The sequence below is a fragment of the Lepisosteus oculatus genome, chromosome 13, assembly GCF_040954835.1.
Source record: "Lepisosteus oculatus isolate fLepOcu1 chromosome 13, fLepOcu1.hap2, whole genome shotgun sequence".
In the NCBI taxonomy this organism is placed as follows: domain Eukaryota; kingdom Metazoa; phylum Chordata; class Actinopteri; order Semionotiformes; family Lepisosteidae; genus Lepisosteus; species Lepisosteus oculatus.
Window position 1 is genome coordinate 26,361,986 of NC_090708.1, and position 15,355 is coordinate 26,377,340.

The 15,355-nt window shown below is 39.5% G+C and overlaps 1 long non-coding RNA gene across 1 annotated transcript; it reads right to left on the reverse strand.

Moving 5' to 3' along the window:
* Positions 1–5,839: 5,839 nt before the first annotated feature.
* On the reverse strand, positions 5,840–8,692 carry LOC107079199 (uncharacterized). The gene is made up of 5 exons (XR_011191421.1): positions 8,566–8,692; positions 8,149–8,484; positions 7,138–7,230; positions 6,686–6,759; positions 5,840–6,186 (listed from the first exon to the last, which is right to left on the reverse strand). It is a non-coding gene; the product is annotated as an uncharacterized lncRNA (long non-coding RNA).
* Between the last annotated feature and the right edge of the window lie 6,663 nt (positions 8,693–15,355).

The window sequence follows — 15,355 nt, forward strand, 5'->3', positions numbered from 1 at the left end:
ATTCAGAGGACTCTCTGCCTTTTCACACTATCACAATATGTCGTGCATGTCTGAGTTTCAAAGAGGGATCAAAGCAATATGTTGGCAAGGTTTGTGAGGGCTCTGTCAGAATGGGTGGGTCCTGGGGTGATAGCAGAGAAGACTAAAATAACTGTGGACATAGTTAGCTGACTGAATTGACAGCACTGTCTTTTCCTGTTGGTGCTTCCCACTTGTACACAGTCAGTGTGACATTTCCTCCTGTATTTTCAGCTGCCGTGTAGAAAGACTTGCTGAAGAGGCAGAAATAGCTTGTGCAAAGTGAGCAAGTGTATTCTGTCAGAGTGTGTGTTCTGTGTGGTTATTTCTTGTAGTTCATGTATCAAGGTAACGAAAGTAAAAAAAGTTTGAGAGGGAGAGGTGTGGATAGTGTGTCTGATGCCTACATTCTTCCTCTTTGTGTTTTCTCTTCTTAGCTCTTGAGACAACTGACCACAGTAACTTGCTTCCCAGCTCACTCTCTTGTGCAACACAGAGTGTGCCGAGAGTCTCTGGGCTCATGGTTGCTCAGAGGACATGGGCCAAGAGTCTGTGGGCTCATCGTCGTTCAACGGACGTGGTCCAAGAGTCTGTGGGCTCATCATCGCACAGAGGCCATGGTCCAAGAGTCTGTGGGCCCATCATCGCTGAGATGCCACGTGCTGAGAGTTTATGGGCTAAGTGAGAGGAAGAAGAGTCTTGCTAAGGTCGATAGTGGAGCTTCTGTGAGTGTTAACCTATAGTGTGTATCGATGTGCTGTCAGTTGCCCACTGTTTCCTACTGGGTGTGGAAGAACGTGCTTTACAAGCTGTACATCCTGGGGGTGTCTGCTTCAGGGTCTGAGACTCTGAGACTCTGTGCACACTGTGTGCTGCGGTCAGCTGCAGATAAGATCTCTGACGTGTTATCAAGTCTGCTCTCACACATGGTCTCCCAGCCTCGAGTAGGTCTGGGAGGTTCTGTGCAAGTGTGTGCATCTGGGAGGTGTGTGGTAGTGGAACTTCAGACTTAACCTAATGATTCTTCCACTTTCTGTAATCTGTATCTGTAATAACCACAAAGATTCGGGTTTGTAATCAAGTTGATTGAATTCTTTACAATTCTAGATATTTCAGACCCTAGACTGTCCCGTGTCTCGACTGGTCCTGATTAGTGGACCCCATAGCAGTGACCCGAGACTATGCTAAGAATTTATTGGAAGTCCATCTAATTGACACTCGCAGACAGGAAGGCTGGCTTGTGACATCAAGGTCATCGTCAGTGGTGATAAAATCAGGAGTCTCAGTCTGACCTTTGCCTTATTTTTTACCATTCATAGGGCATTTGGCATTCTTACAATCTGACTCTCAGATTCTGAAACCCATTTCAATTAAGGGAATGTTTTGGTATCACATCTGTGCTGTTTTATTTTTGCAAGACTTTAACAAGTCTCATATTGACAATGCGATGAGACAGTTTGATGCTTTTTTATGATTTACTGCTTTGTTGAAAAACCATCATCTTTATAATCTGAAGGGTTTTTCATAGCAAATCAGAGCTTGCAGTCAAGCTTGCTTCGTCTTGCAGTTCTTACCACAGGACGGTCTGTGTTTACCCTGTGCGAGTAGCACAGATTGGTGTGATAACTACTGGTGTAGGTGGGTACAAGAAGGGGAAACAGGCTGCTAGATTTGGAACAGTGATGAGATTTGTAGTCCCTTGCTTCAGCAAATACCAAACATTTAGTGCATCTTCATTGTTTTCACCAAGGAGAAAAACCCTTCACTGACCATAACAGCGTGTGCCTGTGCTTGTCCTGTCTGTGGAAGTCCAGTAATATGGTTGGCTTGTCTTGGTCATGTTCATCAGTGGTTTCTGGCTCTGCCAATAGAAGAGATGTTTTTCCATTGAAGAGGCTGATGAGGGTTCGCTGTAGCAGTGAAGCCGGATGTGTCTGACCACAGTGGCACTGACAGGCTCTGAACAGGTGTGAATACCAAAGTGAGCGCGAGACAAACCAGAGCGCTGTTCTAAAACGACAGGGAGGCGGGGGGCCTATGTGGTTCAACGAGAGACACTTTTCCCCTAAGGTCTCTTGCTGCTTTGGCTGCGAGACCAACTTGTCAATGTGGTTCTGTGCTTATGTGAGCACACAGTGAACCCCACTTCTGCTGCAGGGCTCACAGCAGGGCTGTCGGCTGGCTGGGGGTGACACTATGTGGTTTCATTGCCTCGCTCTTCTGTGCTAAAATTATCAGATTGCTTCATGTTGAAAGATCAGGTCTGCCTGCATCTGCAAAACATCACAAATTGTGTATAAATTACAAAAACATACAGGAAACACCTCATTCATACTGCTTCTGCTATAGATGTACTGTATGATGAAATAAAGGGAGCCAACACTCTCTCTAAATTGCCTCATGTCATTGTCATTTTCTTAGCACTAATGAGTTGAGCATTTTCACAAGAGTTTGGAAAACAATAAAATTAAATGCTGACTATATTTCTTTTCAAATGATCTAGAGTTACGGTAGTTCCAATTCTTGAAGTGAACTAGAGCTGCTAAATAACTATGGCACAGATGTTTTTTATGTTTATTCTCAGATATTCAGTAAGGTTCAGTTCTTACACAGAAAAAAAATGTAAATTTAAACACTATTATATGATCTTTTGAGCATTACATTTTCTCAAAACGGAACTGAACAAATTAATGAAGTATACAATATAAAAAGGGAGCTCAGAGGAAAGAGTGGGAAAAAAGGAGGATTAAAATAATAAAGTGTATCTGACCAGGCTGACACAGGTTTTGTACAAGTGCAGTACGCCCGCTGTTCTGCTCTCAAGAGGAACAATTCTTCAACTGATGGTAACCTGCTGTGGTTTAAAGATGTCTTAGTCTCCACTCAACTTCACAGTATGCAAAAGTTTAGGCACATCTGGTCAAATTGCATGTTTCACAGAATCTCTAAGTGGAAAGACGTTAACACAACTTCTGCAGGGAACAAACTTAAACATGACACATTTTAATGCACAATTCCGATTTATTTGCTGAATTGAACATACTGAAAAAAATAAAATTATGAATGTGGCATGCGCAAATCTTTAGGCACCCTGTCAGTCAGTACTTAGTAACACCTCCTTTAACAAAAATCACAGCTTCTTGTAGCCAGCTAAGAGTCTTTCTATTCTTGCTTTAGGATTTTTTTTCCATTCTTCCTTGAAGAATTCTTCTAGCTCAGAAATATTATTAGGTCTTCTTGCATGAACTGCATGTTTGAGATCTCCCAACAGATTTTCAATAGTATTCAAGTCTGGGGACTTAATCTTTCGTTTCTGTAAGTACTTCATGGTTGATTTTGAGATATGTTTTGGATAGTTGTCTTATCCAACCTCTTTTCAGCTTCAATTTCATCACTTAGCTTCTAGGATTTGTTGATATTTAGTTGAATCCATTCTTTCTTCAACCTGCACAATATTTCCTGTGCCACTGGCTGCCACACAACCTCAAAGCTTAACAGATCCACCCCATGCTTAACAGTTGGCAACTGTTCTTTTCTTCAAATGCTTCACCTATGTTTTCTCCAAATGTATTTTTTGTGGTGGTGGCCAAAAAAAGTTTTTTTGGTTTCATCAGTCCGCAGCACTTTGTTCCAAAAGGTTTCTGGCTTATCTAAGTATAGTTTTGCACACTTCACATGTTGCCTTTTGTGATGTGATCGTAGAGATGGTTTCCTTCTGATAACTCTTCCATGGATTTTAACTTCCATTTCTTAATGATGTTTCTGACAGTGGAAATTCTAAGATGGAAGCTTATAAATATCTTATAGATATCTTTTTTCTTTGTAAGAGTCAGTTTTCTTTATTTTCAAGTCCTCAGTCATCTTCTTAGAGGAGCCCATGGTTGTTGTGAGTAGGCACAACATCCTGAGAGGTTAGAAGGGTCAGAGTATTTATTCGACTATGGAATTGTCTTCACCTGGCTTAATTTAAGGCCTAACGAGTCAATCAACTTGGCAGCCACCTACTTGAACTTGTATAATAATGTTTTAGTTATTGTACTATTTTATTTAAACCAGAATTCATAATTACCAGAGAATCACAAAGTATGAAAAATAATATCTGAAAGAATGTCATTCATGGATAGATAACAAACAGGCAACTTGTCTGATGTGACAATTGCAGTACAGTACAGTCGTGGGCTTTATTTTCCAGTGCAGTCAAACAGTGGGCACCACTTGTACATGTAGTGTGGAGTGGGTAGTTTGTGCAGTCGAAACATGACAGTCTCCGTAGTTTATACACAGTATCTGGTTCTGAGCTCATTTCTCTTAATAAGCAGAATTAAGTTAAAAATTACAAATGTCTATAGAGGTTTATATAAAATATAATACCCCTTTGAAAAATTAACTTTATGCTTAAAGTTAAATTGTTTACTGCCGTTATTGATTTGAATTGCTGGTTTCCCTGTGCAATGACTCAGCCGACAACAAGGTTCTGACTGAAATGTGGGCGGCTGTACACCAGAAAAACCTGCTAATCTCTTCTCTTTTCAATTCACGGTCATGTCAAGACCAAAGACAACCTACAGGTACAAACATCTTAAATTTGTTTGGTGTTTTAATATTGTCGCACTACATTACTACATTCCTTTTTTTTATTAAAACCTTGATGTTGTTGGAAAACAAAGACTTTAAACCTTCCTATATAGACACTATGATGTTTTGGCAGTCCTGTAAGTCTACGGTCAAGCTCTTCCACAAAGGCAGCAGTGTTATGGGAACAGTAATGACCAATGTGAGATGGCCGACAACATGAATTGTGGACAAGTGCTGATCTCATGGCATCTCTCCCTCTCTGTGACAAAAATGCACATTAATAAACAGGAAACCATGTCTCTGCTAACACATTCTATTTTTTTCCTCCTGAAGCAGCAGGATAATCTGCAAGACAGTCCCATGTTTATCAAGACAGCTCTGCTTCCCACTTCACATTAAAAAGAACAGTAAAAAAGTTACAGACTGTTGGTTAAACGTTTTGGTATTAAACATTACAGTTTCAGTTATTTTTGTGACATTTCTGTATTATTAATGTAATAATTAATAACATTAATTAACAGTTTTGGCTTACAGACCTAAATAAACATTTTATATTCTTACTGTATAACCCCAAGAATTCTCCAGTACTATAAAAGATATATATTACCCTTTGGGATGGATAAAGTATTTTGAATTGAATAAAACATAGAAGGGGAATTTCCTTTGTAACACGAATATGTCTTTGCTTACTCATTGAACAAAGCTGAAATGTATACCTTTTCCAAACATTTTCCATTCCAAATAGATGACAACACGACCCACAAACTCAGCAGTAAAATTGGGGATGTTACTGGCTCGTGTGGATCACAGCAGTTTGACAAAAGCACATCAAAGCCGAGTCAAACAGAACAATTTCAGACTGTCACAGAGTTGCTGTGCAGGAGCAGAACAGTATCTTAAAGTCCTTCTTCATAAGAACAGAATGACACAGCCCACTGGTCAAGCAGGAGACACCAGGGCAGCACAGATTGTTTCATATTGAAATTGATATCGTCATGGGTTAAATGTTTCTAATTCTATTATTGTTCTTTTAGACTAATTTTAAAATTGAGCTTCTATGAAGTTCACACAGCAAATTGCTTTTCTGTGCTCTCAGACTGATATAATTTCTCGCTTTCATCACCCTTTAATATACAGTATATCTACATTCTCATTTGTGCGTTGTTCTTGTGTTTCATTAAGTAGCAGCATTATAAGTGCACATTCCATATCTCTATAATTGAAACAAAAAACACTGGAGGAACTGTTATTGGACATCAACATTTTTTTTATTAAAATAAAGATATTTGGGGGTGGATATTTACAAAACCATTTACTTTATTGTCTGTAAATATTACTGATAATCTCTCAATGTTGAAAAGTTTTAAAAATACGTTGACTGTCTGTCACTGGTTTCTAAACTACAGGACGCCCGTATTTCTGGTTTGTGCTGTTTCTATCAGTGCTGCCCATTGATTATACTGTGCTCCCTCCCTGGGATCAGCTCTGGCCTCAGGTAAACTGCACCTCAGCATAGGTGGTGTGTATCTCTTTCTTCTTTATCCTCTTCTGGGTTGTGGCCGCTTGAACCTCGGTATACGCTACATCTTGTTGCTAAAACCAAACGGATGAGCTCAGTCATATTCTGATAAGTAAGCAATAAGATATTCACTGGGGTTTCTTGCAAAATAATGAAAATTGTTTGGGCACATAAGAACACAAGAAAGGATGCAAATATCTAACTTGGATGACTGTAGATAACTGATAAAAGGATTTCATGAAAGAAGTCTGTTTTATGTCTTCAACAACATGGCTCCCACAACCTTTTGTATCAGATCTTATGGCTGATATTAGTTTGGACAATGTGAAATTCAATAGTTGTGAACTACTGTATTAAATATATTTATATAAGAATAAATACAGTATACAATATAAGAAGCTCTGAGTTCATTGCTGTAACATAGGAGTAATTTCCCTGCGATTGTGTGCTTCACAAGTAGACCAGTTGCTGCTAGGAAGACAGGGACATGATTAGCTGTGATTCCGGAATCCTCTGCAGTAAGGACAGTCTATCAAAATTGGTGTGTAGAGTGTAAAAGAAGCATTTCTTTACCTGTGTGTTCTCTTGGAGTTTCTCAGATTTATTCACAAGGAACTTGCCCAGAATCTGGAGTCTCCTCATTAACACTGAAATAAATCAATTGCTGTTAGTATTAGCTGCACCACCTGTAGTATAGAAGTAGTATTATTTAATTTGGAACAAGTAAAGGTTAATTCCATGCTGATAAGTAGAAAAAAAAGTAGAAAGAAATTCTGAGCCTTCAAATGTTCCTGTATTATTAATTTAATTAATTTATCATACTTGCTTTATTTCTATTTTCTTTCTTTCTATTAACTTTAATTTGCTTACAGTGCATACCAAACCTGTCCTTTAATATCACTACTGTATATTACAATTAATTTATTGAACTTTAGCTTACAATCAAGACCCTAATTGCTGGATGAATACCAATTTCTCCTATTGCTGAGATTAATTAATATTCACATAAAATGTTTGTAACTCACCTATGACTATAATCAATAAAATAAAACTACAGATAAGTGAAGCAACCAGAATGATTGTTTTCCATGATTCAGGATGTTGTTGAACAGAAGAATCTGTGAGGGACAATAAAAGTTACAGTTAAACTGTCAAATTCAGACATTCTGTTAGTACATCATCGCAAATATGAATTTTGTGAATAGAATTTTAAGGATGTACACAATTGCTTTCTAAGTATAGTTTGACTGATGTAAGATATATCAGATTTCTTAAAGAAAGTACAAAAGATTATTTTGCTATTTTTTCATGAAATACTGTCATATTTGGCAGCATCATGACTGTTAAACTGTTAGAAAAAATTAACTTTTTTCTTTTGTACTTCATGAGTTTTGTTTGCCCTTAATTATACAGGGGCAGTGCAGTCATGTAACATTATAATTCTATAACAAAGACTTTGTGTTATACCTGCACTCAAGAATCAGTCAAAAGCAATAAAATTAAAGACCTTTTCTGAACCAGAACACCTTCAATATGTATTAACAATAATATCATAAAGATAAAACTGATATTGTTTTTCCATTATTTCATTTATGGAATAATTTCCATTATTTTCCATTATTTTCCATTATTCCATCATGTAATCCAAAGTTTCAATGATTGCTTTATTCAAAACAGTGTTCATCTTAGTATTTAGGGTGCAAAATAATTTAATCCTTAAATGTTGTAGAATTCTAAAATAAAAAGTAATAAAAATGTCTTATCTTTGTTTTTTTTGTCTTTGTATTGTCAGTACCATAAAAAAAACAAAAATCTAATTACACAAAATTCAACGTTTTGTATTTTTATTATACACTTTAAAATCATGTTTTACTACTCAAAACTGAAAAACACTTTAAAAAATCTTGTTATAAAATGTCAATTGTTTTATATAATCAATTCCTGAGATTTTTAAACTATTTATTATGTACACACTTCAAAATCAGTCCAAACTGCTCAAAGTCCAGTGTCAGTGGGGAGTAAAAGATTGATCTTACCAGTACTTCTGATACTCAGTGAGGTGCTGTTGCTGAACACAAGAGTGTCGTTCTCTCTCCTAGCACAGTAGTACAGTCCTGAGTCCTCATGGGAAACGTTATGGATGGACAGGCTGCTGTCTGGTCCCAGTGAATGTCGTGTCCCAAACCCGTTGTAGTAGATGGCCGTGTGATATTCAGGTCTCAGAACCTGCAGTATGACTAGTGGGGACTGGCCTGGCTGCTGTCTGAGCCAGTAAGTATAAATCTCCTTGAAAGGACACTGGAGAATCACAGTCTCCCCAGTGTGAGGAGTCAGTGACACACAGTTAACAAACAGGCTGCAGAAAAACAAACCTGCAAACAAAATGATCAAACATCTTAACATATATTTTTATAAATGTTTTAATTAATCATTAATGAAAAAAAGTTACTCACTTGTTTTTAACTTTGACTTTAAAATGTTGAATCTAGTTTTCATAATGAGTATTCCTTCAGTCTCGTGTGAAGGAAAAACTTTTAGTGAAGTTAATTCAGGAAGAACTGACCCATCTGAAGAGTTGTAAATGTGATGTCGTGTTCAGTGACAGAAATGCACAGATAATTAGCATAAGGTCATCACATGACTTTCACAAAACTTCCTGTAATGTTTTTCTTTTCTTGTAGTTTAAGTCGCACATTGTCATTGCGCTGTTTATAATCTTTTACACTTTTGAAGTATTGATTTTAAACATTACTGTTGAAAAAATAATATAATACTATGCTATAATATTGTAGTTCAAAATGTAAGAGTTATTATGTTTGGAAATGGAAAGGAATAACCTTAATTCTGAAAACAATTTCTAAGCAAGCAAATAAAATAGATGACTTGTAAGTCTACAGGGATTCGTATCAGTTAGTTCCTGTAATGTTTTTCTTTTCTTGTAGTTTAAGTCACACATTGCCATTGCAACCGTTTAGGGGGCAGATTGCTGGCCCTGTGGCTAAGGATCTGTGCCTGGATCTGTGCCTGTGGCTGGAAGGTTGCCAGTTCAAATCCCACAGCTGGCAGAGGAATCCTACTCCATTGGCCCCCTGAGCAAGGCCCTTAACCCCAACTGCCCCAGGGGCATCATGGAGAGCAAGCTGGGGTCTGTGAAAAGACAAATTCCTAATACAAGAGATTGTAAAGGGTTAATAAAGTGATGTTATTATTATTATTAGTTAATATCTTAAATGGACCATTTTGGCCATTTTTGCCAGCTCTTTATGTGCTGGGACTTTAAAGAGACAAAGAGGTCCTGCAGATATCAGACTTTTCTGTTTTAAAAATTATGTTTATAAAGTATATTAATAAAGGTATATCACATTTTGTATGTTTTTATCAACTCTTAAGCATTTTCAAGTCTAAGTAAATTATACTGACCATTTGATTAAAAGCTTTTGCTGTAACAAAAATGTCCCTTAAAATACTACAAGGAAATTTAGCATTGTGATTAATTCAGATTTGTCTTCATAAAGGGTGCAATGATCTATATTATGGAAATGAAAGTATTCCATGAATGGGAAAAAAATAAGAAATTCTACCACTTTAGTTTTGTTGTTTTGAATAGCAGATTATTGGAAAAGATGTTTATGAATGCTGACTGGTTGATGTTTGTTGGTGTTATAGTTTCAATTAATATGTGCAGAAATAATCATTGTTTTTCTGGTCTGAATTTGTAAATTGAGGGCATCTTGTGGACACTTGAGGAAATTACATCAATGGTAATTCCTCTTACAGTATTGTAACACGATTGGGACCAAACCAAACTTTACATCCAAACAATTGTCACAAAAAGTGAACAGAAGAAGGAAAGGTTTATGAGCTGAGATTAAGTTTAATTTAGGCATCACTATCGTGTTGTAAGGGATGTAGGGTTTTAATTTAACAATCAGAAATTGTAATTGTAAATTGTGAGGGTACTTGACAACTTTTAGGGATCGATTAAACATAATAATTTACAGTCTCACACATTTATTCTGAATATACAATGTATAATTCATTGATACAGCCAAAACATGCATTGCAAACAATGAACATGACAGAATATATCTGTTAAACAGTCTTCTGTGATACGAAAGGCTAATAGTTCTCTCAGGGATAACAAATAGAGTTAATAACTTCACAGATTAAATATGCATCAACTAATGTTATGATGGTCTAGCTCATAGGTTCTATCAGTCTCATTATTTATATCACTTAATCTCAGACACAAGTAAATATGCATTTACTATCATGAAGTAAAGATCAAACATGTCTGGAATAATAGTACAACTCTCGGGAATTCTAATGTGAATAAAATAATTAATATTAAAAAATCTGTTGGCCACACATCCATGATGAGTTAAATTTTCCACTGATTTGCACTGCCCTGTACTAGGAGTTTCATAGTTACAGAGAGGAGAGAAAGAGAGATTTGCCAGACATTGCTTAGCAGCTTGCATTGGCCTCAGGCACCTCTACCAAAGTGAGCATCTTGCTGACTTCAGTCTTTAAAAATGGTTTGTACTAAGTTTGTCTTCTTGGGGTCTGGCTGCAAGGTAGACAAAGGGTAACTCGGTTCATCCTGACTGTAGCTTTGATCAGAATATGCTTGTATAATCTGGATGTTGACAAAAAGAAAGAGTCCAACTTTTTTATTTTGTTAATCAAGCAGAAATAACAATGGGTCTGTGAACACAAGATTTCTTCGTTAAAGAAAGAATATCTTGGATAGAATTCTGTACTTCATTGACTTACTGTGTTGGCCAAGTGTCTTTAAGAAATGTTTAAGTTGTGACTTGGACTAATAGTAGTCATGTAATTGGAAAAGTCAGATTGTTAGTTTAGATGGAGAGATGAGGAGCCAGTAGGTTCACCAGTGAGATTTTTAGCTCTGACTTGGATCCCATCTGCTCAAGCTTGAAAATTCCCTTCATTCAGCTCTGCTTCCTTCAGCCATGCCTATCTTCAGTCTTTTTTTTTCTTCTCCACCTTCAGTACAGCTAAAGCCTCACACTCTATGCTGCTCTCAGGCCACCCTCATTTTCGCCGCCAGATCCTTGAGGGTAAAGATGTAAATTCCATTTCTCTCATACTAAATGTTTCTAATCGTAATTACTGAGAAGTGGTTTCACTCTCAGAGAATTTATTCTGAATTTCTCTATTTTCAGGGATGTCATCTGTTCTTTCCACCCTCCGCAGCGCCAGGAGTGGACTGCTACTGCTTGTCTTTACTTATTAAAGTGGTTCTTTATTTTGCCCAATTAAATTTTCAGTTCGAACCGATTTGTAATTAAGCCACTCTTCCTGTTTTAAGGCACGCCCCTATTTGAATATTCATAACATAGCAGTCTTGACATCTGTAGATCTGTAAAATGATTCTCTTCTTTCTTCTAACAGTGGAGCTCCGAAAGGTTTTTTCATTGGCTCCTTCGTAGAGTGTCTTCATCATTTTGGATCAGCCCCTTTTTGGTATTGCTTTTAGTAAGCTTTCCAGCAGAAGAGTCCTATCACTTAAGATATGGTTAAATTTGCAGCTTACCTTCCTCTTGACAGCTGTCTATCTTTTCATTTCAGATTTTGAAATTATCGGTATGGTGACTTGCTATCCTAGTCGGCGCATTAAAATGATGATATCCACATTATACCTCAAGCCAAATCTTTCTCCCATCTTCCCGTGTTATACATCTGTCGTCTATCAATGCCCACGTTACTATATCAGCTGACGTTCAGAAGGATATCAGACTGTGGATCTCTACTCTGTCTTCAGAACTGCCTCTCTCTTCTACAAGAATTGGTGTTCTCCTCTGCATGACCTCTCCATTTTCTCTAATGCTTCTGTCATTCTTTCAGTAATATTCAATGCTCAGTGTTTTTCTCTCTCTCCTTGTATAATCGTCAGCCCTTCTAGAGCTCTACCCTATTGTTGCTTCCATACATGTCTGTGATACCTCAGGACCAGTGATCAATCTTTTTTCTGATATCGTGTCCGCTGCTTCCATTACCGATAAAGGAAGATACTCCTCTCCTAGTTTCAAGTTTCCTTCGCTATCTCACCTGGATTTCCTTCAGCTCTAGTGAGGATCACCTCCCTGGCCTTTCCAATGCTCAACCAATGCTTTTTACCGTTCACAGTTACCCAAATCCTGCATCCTAAATGCCCATCTCAGCTCTTTTCCCCTTCAAGTTCCGAGTTCAGCATTCTTTTGTCGTTTAGAATCAATTCAGCTTCAATGGACGTGTTACTACAGTGCATGCTTTAGCCCCATCTGCCCACACAGCCTACTCTTCTGCCAGGACTGCATGCTCTCCCTTTGCCCCATTTCACCGGCCACTTTTATTTCCATTTTAACCTTGCTCTTCTCGCTGTTTTGCCAGTGCAACAGAATCTTACCTCTGGGATTCAGTTCTGCCTCACGTTTCAGTCCCTTTAATATCCTCACTGCTTTCTGTTGCATTTCATGGAATCCAGAGACAGCACGTCTAAGTTCCTTTCAGGAAGCCTATCTCCTCCAACATCCTCCCCTTTATTCCTGAGACAAGGCAGTTTTACCCCTTCAGGGATGCTCTTTTGGCTGCAATGTGTTTGACTGCCTCAGATTTAAGAGCCGCAATTCACCAGTCTGTCTGTATTCCATTTTCCAGAATTGAGTGACTCGACTTGCAGTATATCCCAGCCTCTCATTTTTTTTTTCTATGCTCTTCTAGCCTGATCCACTTAGTTGTGGATACTTCAGTACCCAGATACATGTTTTCTCCTCAGCTGTGAGCTCAATCTCCAATGCTGGTCTCAACCTTCAGCTTACTCTCCTCGTTCCTTCAGAATTGGAGCTGCCATCTCCACTGCCTGAGTTATCCTGGATATTCAGGTTATTTAAACAATGGGCCAGTCATCCACCTCTGCACTCCACCTTTACATCAATACCACTCTCAGACATTTCAGCTACTCATTATCTATTGCTAGTATGCCCGGAGTGGGGGTGTCTGTTCTGCTGGGGCCACCAGAGGTTTTCCCCTGAATTGGCAGGTAGGGTTTTTTTCCTCTCCACTGTGCGGTCAGGCTCACTCATAACCTCATCACCTTCCTCTTCTGTTCTTTTCTCTTGTTTGTTTTAATTATGCATTGGCAAACTGTTTGTCCTCAAAGGTGTTGGGAGGGAAAGTGTTGGTCCGGGGTCCATCTTTGCGGGGTATTTGAAGCTTACTTCCCTGACCTCTGGATGGCAGCGCCACCTTGTCTCTTTCTGGGGAGGTTCTCAAGCGTGAGCCAGAGGGAACCCCTGGCCACATTTTTCTTGGTAACTGTAACTTGTTAATTCTCGTTCCCTCTGTACCCTGAGGGTTTATCCCAGTTGCGAGGCAGCGTCTCAAAGCGACTCTCAGCGAGTCAGGGGACTTCTTTCGCTTCCTTCTCGAGCAGCTTTCTCTTCATTCTCAACCCCATCCAGCAGCACTTCTCAAGTGATTCCTCCAGTCAGGAGTTCTTTTTCTTCCCCCTTGAGGGATGCGTTTCCAGTCGTGAGGCAGCCCCTCTCATGAGACTCTCAGTGAGTCAAGGGGCTATCTCCTCCTTTCTATCCCCTGAGGTTAGCTCCTCTCAAAGCGACCCTCCAAAAGTCAGGGGTCTTCCTCTTCCCTTTGTCATGATCGCAAACCCCTCCTCTTAAGGGCGCTCCAGCTCTTCTTCGTTTGCCTCATTCCCTGCACCTGTTCCTTGTTTCTACCCCGTTTAAGTTTGCCTTTAAAAGCCAGGCGCTCACTTCACTCGAGGCTCTGCATCTGATCTCCGCATCGTGCAAGCCCAGGTCCTGGTTGCGCCTGGCTCCGTTATGTTTTTAGCTTCCTGCGCCTGTTCCTGTTCCCCCGCCGGTCCCAACCTGGCACCTGTTTTTAATCTCTGGTTTTTGGATGGATTACTCGGCCATGGACCTTTGCTTTCACTTTGGATTCTCCCTTTGGATTTCTTTGGATTGTCAGCCTCAGCCACACCTCCCCGGATCACCAGCACTGCATGGGCACGCCCCCCTCTTTTCATCCCCGTATTCCTGCATGACATTTTCCCCAGTGTTTCCTCACTATTCTGGATTGTGTCATCTGCATAGGGTCCGGAAAGAACTGTCCTGTTACACCATTTCTATATCCCCTGAGGGCAGCGCCTGGTCATGAGGCAGCACCTCTCAAAGCGATCCTTAGCAAGTCAGGGGAGTCTTTCTCTTCCTTCCCTACCCCTGAGGGCCTAGCTCCCAGTCGTGAGGCAGCGCCTCTCAAGCGACTCTCCAAGAGTCAGGAGTGTTCATGTTTTCACACCATGGATGCTGCCGAGCCAGCCAACCCAGTCGACCACCTGGGTTCCCCTGTGGGGTCCGGGTTCTCTTTTCTCTACTAACTTTTTGCTTAATTAATATTATACATACTGATGAGAAAAAGAAACACAAAATTTTCTGGAATGAGAATACTAAATTTATAGCTTATGTACAGTACTTTCACAAAAAGTTGTCAATTTTTCAGCCCACTGACCAGCAATACAGTTTGTGAAGTAAGGTATTGCAACTTGCCAATCACACGAAAGCTCATTAGGTGCACTTTTATCCAACGAGGTCCAGATTGAACAATGTCTGATCAGGTTACCTTTAAAAAGGCCTTAATTCAAAGCTTAGGTCACTGCAAGAAAAGGACACACTTAGTCAGTTTTTTGTGCATTCCATAATGCCTTGAATGTTACCAGAAGCAAGGGAGAAGGCCTTTGGCATGCTGCCGGCAGGCATGTCATTTGCCAGCTTTGCCAGATTGCCAGACACTATGGAGTAAGCCGCTCCACTGTGTCCTGACTGCAGAGGTTTCAGCAGACCAGCAAGACAGATGACCATCCAACATCCGGTTGCCCTCAAGTGACCACACCAGAGCAGGACCGACACATCAGACTGGCCCATCTGAGAGATCATTTCAGATTTGCCACCCATACTGCTGCATACTGCTGCTGAAACTGATGCGGGCATTGTGTTTGCTGGCCGTGACAGGACAGTGCGGCTCCATGCTGCTGGCCTTAGAGCAGGGTGACCTATCAGCTTACACCTCCTAGACATCACACCCGACTGGCCTGGGCCAGACAGAGTTTATCCATAACTTAACTAAGGTAAACCAAGAAAAATTTTATGATTGCTTTGATGATGAATCAAGGACCACTACATACCTTTTTGAATCTGGCCTAACAATATTCAATTTAGC